Below are 8,446 nucleotides of genomic sequence, written 5' to 3'. Positions count from 1 at the left end.
AAAACTCATTTTTAATGAGAAATATCCACTAAAAACTCATTTTGAACGAGGAATGCCCACTAAAAACTCATTTTGAACGAGGAATAGCCTCTAAAAACTCATTTTGAACGAGGAATATCCACTAAAAACTAATTTTTAATGAGAAATATCCACTAAAAACTCATTTTGAACGAGGAATGTCCACTAAAAACTCATTTTTAAGGAGGAATATCCACTAAAACCTAATTTTAACGAGGAATATCAACTAAAACCTCATTTTTAACGAGGAATATCCACTAAAACCTCATTTTTAATGAGGAAAATGCCAAAAAAACCCCTCATTTTTAATGAGAAATATCCACTAAAAACTCATTTTGAACGAAGAATATCCACTAAAACCTCATTTTTAACGAGGAATATCCACTAAAAACTCATTTTGAACGAGGAATATCCACTAAAAACTCATTTTTAAGGAGGAAAATGCCAAAAAAAACCCTCATTTTTAAGGAGGAATAGCCTCTAAAAACTCATTTTGAACGAGGAATATCCACTAAAAACTCATTTTTAATGAGAAATAGCCACTAAAAATTCATTTTGAACGAAGAATATCCACTAAAACCTCATTTTTAACGAGGAATATCCACTAAAACCTCATTTTTAACGAGGAATATCCACTAAAACCTCATTTTTAATGAGAAATATCAACTAAAACCTCATTTTGAACGAGGAATATCCACTAAAACCTCATTTTTAAGGAGGAAAACCCAAAAAAAACCCCTCATTTTTAAGGAGGAAAATCCACTAAAACCTCATTTTTAATGAGAAATATCCACTAAAAACTCATTTTGAACTAAGAATATCCACTAAAAACTCATTTTTAAGGAGGAATATCCACTAAAACCTAATTTTAACGAGGAATATCCACTAAAACCTCATTTTTAATGAGAAATATCCACTAAAACCTCATTTTTAACGAGGAATATCCACTAAAACCTCATTTTTAACGAGGAATATCCACTAAAACCTCATTTTTAAGGAGGAAAATGCCAAAAAACCCCTCATTTTTAAGGAGGAAAATCCCCAAAAAACTCATTTTGGACGAGGAATATCCACTAAAAACTCATTTTGAACGAGGAATAGCCCATATAAACTCATTTTTTTAATGAGAAATATCCACTAAAACCTCAATTTAAGGAGGAAAATACAAAAAAAATTTCTCCTTTTTACGGAAGAATATCCCAAAAAACCTCATTTATACTGAGGAATATCCCATAAAAATTCATTTTTAATGAGGAAGATCCCAAAAAACCTCATTTTTAAGGAGGAAAACCCAAAAAAACCCCTCCTTTTAAACGAGGAATATCCCAAAAAACTTCATTTTATTCAGGAATATCCCAAAAAACCTCATTTTTAGGGAGCAAAATCCCACTAAAAACTCATTTTTAAGGAGGAAAACCCAAAAAACCTCCTTTTAAACGAGGAATATCCAAAAAAAACTTCATTTTTAACCAGGAATATCCCAAAAAACCTCCTTTTTAAGGAGGAAAATCCCACTAAAACCTCATTTTTAAGGAGGAAAACCCAAAAAAACCCTCCTTTTAAACGAGGAATATCCCAAAAAACTTAATTTTTAACCAGGAATACCCTAAAAAACCTCATTTTTAACCAGGAATATCCCCAAAAAACTTCATGTTTAACCAGGAATATCCCCAAAAAACTTCATATTTAACCAGGAATAACCATTAAAATTTCATTTTTTATGAGGAATAGCCCAAAAAAAACTTATTTTTAAGGAGGAATATCCATTAAAATTTCATTTTTATGTGGAATATCCCAAAAAACCTCATTTTTAAGGAGAAAAATCCCCAAAAAAATCTCATTTTTAAGGAGGGTGGAGCCATTGAGGGGAGGTGACAAAGCCACGCCAGGGCCGGTGACGTCACCGGGGCGCTGCACAAACAGTAATTAACAACTTAATTAGCATTTTAATTAAGGATTAGCCCCGTGCCATCAGAGCTGCCTGGCAGGTGAAGCAGCAGGGGTGTAGAAAAATTCATTTTTTATTTATATCGTTTATGTTTCTGGGAATTAAATGGGATTTTAATATAGAAATTGGGGGGTTTTAATGTAAAAAAAAGTGAATTTTTTATTTATGAAATGTATGTTTATGGGAATTAAAAGGGTTTTTTTATCTAGAAAATTGTGTTTACATGTGAAAAAGTTCATTTTTAATTACATCATTTATGTTTATGGGAATTAAATGGGATTTTTTAATGTAGAAAATGAGGTTTTTAATGTAAAAAAGTGAACTTTTTATTTATGTCCTTTATGTTTATGGGAATTAAAAAGGAGTTTTAATGTAGAAAACGGGGTTTTAATGTAAAAAAAGTGAATTTTTATTTATAAAATTTATGTTTATGAGAATTAAATGGGATTTTTTATGTAGGAAATGGGACTTTTAATATAAAAAGCCATTTTTTATTTATGTAGTTTATGTTTCTGGGAATTAAATGGGATTTTTATATAGAAAATGGGTTTTTTTGTGTTAAAAAGTTATTTTTTTATTTATAGAATTTATGTTTATGAGAATTAAATGGGATTTTTTATGTAGAAAATGGGGTTTTAATGTAAAAAAGTGAATTTTTTATTTATATCGTTTATGTTTATGGGAATTAAAAGGGGTTTTTAATGTAGAAAACAGGGCTTTAATGTAAAAGTTAATGTTTTATTGATATCGTTAATGTTTATGGGAATTAAAAGGGATTTTTTAATGTAGAAAATGGGGTTTTAATGTAAAAAAGTGAATTTTTAATTTATATCGTTTATGTTTATGGGAATTAAAAGGGGTTTTTAACGTAGAAAACAGGGCTTTAATGTAAAAGTTAATGTTTTATTGATATCGTTTATGTTTATGGGAATTAAAAGGGATTTTTTTTAATGTAGAAAATGGGGTTTTAATGTAAAAAAGTGAATTTTTAATTTATATCGTTTATGTTTATGAGAATTAAATGGGATTTTTTTTCATCTGGGACACCTGAATTCCTTTTTTTCCCCCTCTGAATTCCTTATTTTTTTCCCCTCTGGGAAACTCTCCTGCGACTCTGGCTGCCTGACATTGGCATTTTTTAATAATTCGATTTTTATTTCTGTTCCAGTGGTTTATCAGATGGCTGAGAATCATTTTATCATCCAGCTGAGCCTGTGAAAGAGATACTAAAAATTAATATATCGGAATATTAATGGACTAGAATGCTCATATAATGTTAAAATTAGCATTAAAAGAGTAATTATTCTATTATAAAAATATAATGTAATATAATGTAATGTAATGCATTATACTATAATATTTATAATATATAATGAATGTATAGAATAATAACAAATAACACAATATAATATAATATAATATAATATAATATAATATAATATAATATAATATAATATAATTAATATAATATAATTAATATAATATAATTAATATAATTAATATAATATAATGTAACATAGTGTAACAGTGTAATACAGTGTAATATAATAATGTGATATTATAATGTAATATAATATAATGCATTAGAATATAATATAATATATAATGAATATATAGTATAATGGTATAATATAGTGTAATATAATATAAAGTTAATATATAATATAATGTAAAATTAATATATAATACAATGCCATAATATAATAAATATAATGTAATAATATATATGTATATGTATATATGTATGTATATATATATATATATATATATATATATAATTAATATAGTATAATATAATATCTGATAATATAGAAGTAAAATTAATATAGGGTAATATAACATTAATATATTATTATATTATAATTTAAATGGATAATATATTAATATATTTTAGTATATTTCCCATACATAATTTTAATATAATTTTCTTATAATTTAAATACAATTTAAATGTATTTTTAATATCATTATTAATATTATCTAAATATAATTTTACTATAATTTAAGTATAGTTTTAAATATAATTTTAAATATCATTTCCAGCCTCAGTGCGAATTTTTAATTCCAGCCTTCCTCGGGATTTTTAATTCCAGCCCTGCCACCCCCCAGGACTTCCTCAGGGTTTTATCTCCGCGATCTCTGCTTTTTGAAGCAAAAAAAAAATCCAAAAAAAAAATGACATTTTTAAGCAGTGAAGGAATTTTTTCCCCCAGTTCTCTCCACGAAAATCCACAAAAATCACCCAACAGATCCAGGATATTTTCTGAGCAGCACTGATTTTTTTCCCCCCATTTTTCAGGAAAAAAATAAATTCCTGGAGGAAATTTTAGAGAGATTTTTCCACCACAGAAATCACCCAACAGATCCAGGATATTTCCTGAGCGATGCTGGTTTTTTTACCAATTTTTCTGGGAAAAAAAAAAATCCTGGAGGAAATTTTAGAGGGATTTTTTCCTGAGCGATGCTGGTTTTTTCCCAATTTTCCTGGAAAAAAACAAACCTGGAAAAAATTTTAGAGGGATTTTTTCACCACAAAAATCACCCAACAGATCCAGGATATTTTCTGAGCAGCGCTGATTTTTTTCCCCCCATTTTTCAGGAAAAAATAAAAAACCTGGAGGAAATTTTAGAGGGATTTTTTCACCACAGAAATAACCCAACAGATCCAGGATATTTTCTGAGCGATGCTGATTTTTTCCCCCAATTTTTCAGGAAAAAAAAACAAAATCCTGGAGGAAATTTTAGAGGGATTTTTTCCTGAGCGATGCTGGTTTTTTCCCAATTTTCCTGGAAAAAAACAAACCTGGAAAAAATTTTAGAGGGATTTTTTCACCACGAAAATCACCCAACAGATCCAGGATATTTCCTGAGCGATGCTGGTTTTTTTACCAATTTTTCTGGGAAAAAAAAAAAATTCCTGGAGGAAATTTTAGAGGGATTTTTCCACCACAAAAATCACCCAACAGATCCAGGATATTTTCTGAGCAGCGCTGATTTTTTCCCCCAATTTTTCTGGAAAAAAAAAAATTCCTGGAGGAAATTTTAGAGGGATTTTTTCCTGAGCGATGCTGGTTTTTTTCCCAATTTTCCTGGAAAAAAACAAACCTGGAAAAAATTTTAGAGGGATTTTTTCACCACAAAAATCACCCAACAGATCCAGGATATTTTCTGAGCGGCGCTGATTTTTTCCCCCAATTTTTCAGGAAAAAAAAAAATCCTGGAGGAAATTTTAGAGGGATTTTTTCCTGAGCGATGCTGGTTTTTTTCCCAATTTTCCTGGAAAAAAACAAACCTGGAAAAAATTTTAGAGGGATTTTTTCACCACAAAAATCACCCAACAGATCCAGGATATTTTCTGAGCGGCGCTGATTTTTTCCCCCAATTTTTCAGGAAAAAAAAAAATCCTGGAGGAAATTTTAGAGGGATTTTTTCCTGAGCGATGCTGGTTTTTTTCCCAATTTTCCTGGAGAAAAACAAACCTGGAAAAAATTTTAGAGGGATTTTTTCACCACGAAAATCACCCAACAGATCCAGGATATTTCCTGAGCGATGCTGGTTTTTTTACCAATTTTTCTGGGAAAAAAAAAAAATTCCTGGAGGAAATTTTAGAGGGATTTTTCCACCACAAAAATCACGCAACAGATCCAGGATATTTTCTGAGCAGCGCTGATTTTTTCCCCCAATTTTTCTGGAAAAAAAAAAATTCCTGGAGGAAATTTTAGAGGGATTTTTTCCTGAGCGATGCTGGTTTTTTTCCCAATTTTCCTGGAAAAAAACAAACCTGGAAAAAATTTTAGAGGGATTTTTTCACCACAAAAATCACCCAACAGATCCAGGATATTTTCTGAGTGATGCTGATTTTTTCCCCCAATTTTTCAGGAAAAACAAAATCCTGGAGGAAATTTTAGAGGGATTTTTTCCTGAGCGATGCTGGTTTTTTTCCCAATTTTCCTGGAAAAAAACAAACCTGGAAAAAATTTTAGAGGGATTTTTTTCACCACAAAAATCACCCAACAGAACCGGGATATTTCCTGAGTGATGCTGATCCAATTTTTTTTTTCTCCCTCGATTTTCCTGGAAAAAAAAAATTCCTGGAGGAAATTTTAGAGGGATTTTTCCACCACAAAAATCACCCAACAGATCCAGGATATTTTCTGAGCAGCACTGATTTTTTTCCCCCAATTTTTCAGGAAAAAAAAAAAATTCCCGGAGGAAATTTTAGAGGGATTTTTCCACCACGAAAATCCCCAAAAATCACCCAACAAAACTGGGATATTTTCTAAGCGATGCTGGTTTTTTTTTCCTGATTTTCCTGGAAAAATAAATTCCTGGAGGAAATTTTAGAGGGATTTTTTCACCACAAAAATCACCCAACAGATCCAGGATATTTTCTGAGCGATGTGGGTTTTTTTCCCAATTTTCCAGAAAAAATAAGTTCCTGGAGGAAATTTTAGAGAGATTTTTTTCCTGAGCGATGCTGTGGGGTTTTTTTCTCAATTTTCCAGGAAAAAAAAATTTCCAGATGAAATTTTAGAGGGATTTTTCCACCACGAAAATCCCAAAAAATCACCCAACAAAACTGGGATATTTTCTAAGCGATGCTGGCTTTTTTTTCCTGATTTTCCTGGAAAAATAAATTCCTGGAGGAAATTTTAGAGGGATTTTTTCACCACAAAAATCACCCAACAGATCCAGGATATTTTCTGAGCGATGTGGGTTTTTTTCCCGATTTTCCAGAAAAAATAAGTTCCTGGAGGAAATTTTAGAGAGATTTTTTTCCTGAGTGATGCTGTGGGTTTTTTTCTCAATTTTCCAGGGAAAAAAAATTTCCGGAGGAAATTTTAGAGGGATTTTTCCACCACGAAAATCCCCAAAAATCACCCAACAAAACTGGGATGTTTCCTGAGTGATGCTGGTTTTTTTTCCCCGATTTTCCAGGAAAAAAAAAATTCCTGGAGGAAATTTTAGAGGGATTTTTCCACCACAAAAATCACCCAACAGATCCAGGATATTTTCTGAGCGATGTGGGTTTTTCTCCCGATTTTCCAGAAAAAATAAGTTCCTGGAGGAAATTTTAGAGAGATTTTTTTCCTGAGCGATGCTGTGGGTTTTTTTCTCAATTTTCCAGGAAAAAAAAAATTCTGGAGGAAATTTTAGAGGGATTTTTCCACCACGAAAATCCCCAAAAATCACCCAACAAAACTGGGATATTTTCTAAGCGATGCTGTTTTTTTTTTTTTTCCTGATTTTCCTGGAAAAATAAATTCCTGGAGGAAATTTTAGAGAGATTTTTTTCCTGAGCGATGCTGTGGGGTTTTTTTCTCAATTTTCCAGGGAAAAAAAATTTCCGGAGGAAATTTTAGAAGGATTTTTTTCACCACAAAAACCCCCAAAAATCACCCAACAAAACTGGGATATTTCATGAGTGATTCTGGTTTTTTTTCCCCGATTTTCCAGGGAAAAAAAAAATTCCTGGAGGAAATTTTAGAGGGATTTTTTTCCGAGCTGCTGCCACTGTGAGGCAACAGGAGAAGAATTTTTTCCTCCGGTGCTCCTTGTGCAAGAATTGCATTGTTGCATTTTCCATTGCACAACGCGGGGTGAGGAGAGACACGAGCGTGACAGGACCGGGTTTTTAATGAGATTTCAGCTAATTAGCTCATCACCTGCCTCTGCTGCAGCTCTTCGTTCAGCTGGGTTTCCTTTTTCATTAAAAATGAAAATTATTTTAAAAATTAAAAATTAAATTTTAATTTAAAAAAATTAAAATTAATTTTTAAAATTTTAAATTTTAATTTGAAAATAATTTTTTTTTATTATTTTCTAAAATAATGGTGTTCTTTTAAGTTTAATTTAAATCAGGTTTTAGGTGTGATTTGTGAAATTTTTTTTTAATGTCAAAGCTGGTCAATAGGAATTGAATATTTTAAATAATTTAAAAATTTAAAATGTAAAAAATAATTTAAAAATTTCCATGTGCCTTGGACAAAATTTTAAATAAATAGTTTAAATTTTTAAATGTTTAAATATTAAAAAAATTTAAATAATTAAAACATTTCCATGTGTCTAGAACAAAATCCAGCATAAATCAAGTGTAAATAGGATTAAAATCAGTCAAAATCAGGGGAGTTTTTTTCCCTCCACCTCTGGCCCTTCTCCCTTCTTTCTGAACCAAATTTCACAAGAAATTTGTTTTTTTGTTTTTTTTTTTTTTGCCAACACTGATGTTTCACAGCTTCCAGTGGGAGAGAAAATCCAGTTTGGAAAGGCAGGCTCTAAACTTACCTGGATCCCAAAAATTCCCATTTTCACCTTAAAACAATCCCCGCAGCGCTGTTTCCCACGTGGGAAAGGATCAAAGATCATGGGGGTTCGAAACTCCATCTGCATCCCAAAGATTCCCATTTTCACATCCCAGCTTCCTGCAGCGCTGTGTTTCACGTGGGAAAGGATCAAAAAGGATCCCGGGAGTTCTCCAAG

This window comes from Anomalospiza imberbis, chromosome 23, assembly GCF_031753505.1.
Source record: "Anomalospiza imberbis isolate Cuckoo-Finch-1a 21T00152 chromosome 23, ASM3175350v1, whole genome shotgun sequence".
Taxonomy (NCBI): domain Eukaryota; kingdom Metazoa; phylum Chordata; class Aves; order Passeriformes; family Viduidae; genus Anomalospiza; species Anomalospiza imberbis.
Note: the sequence above shows the minus strand (reverse complement) of the source record.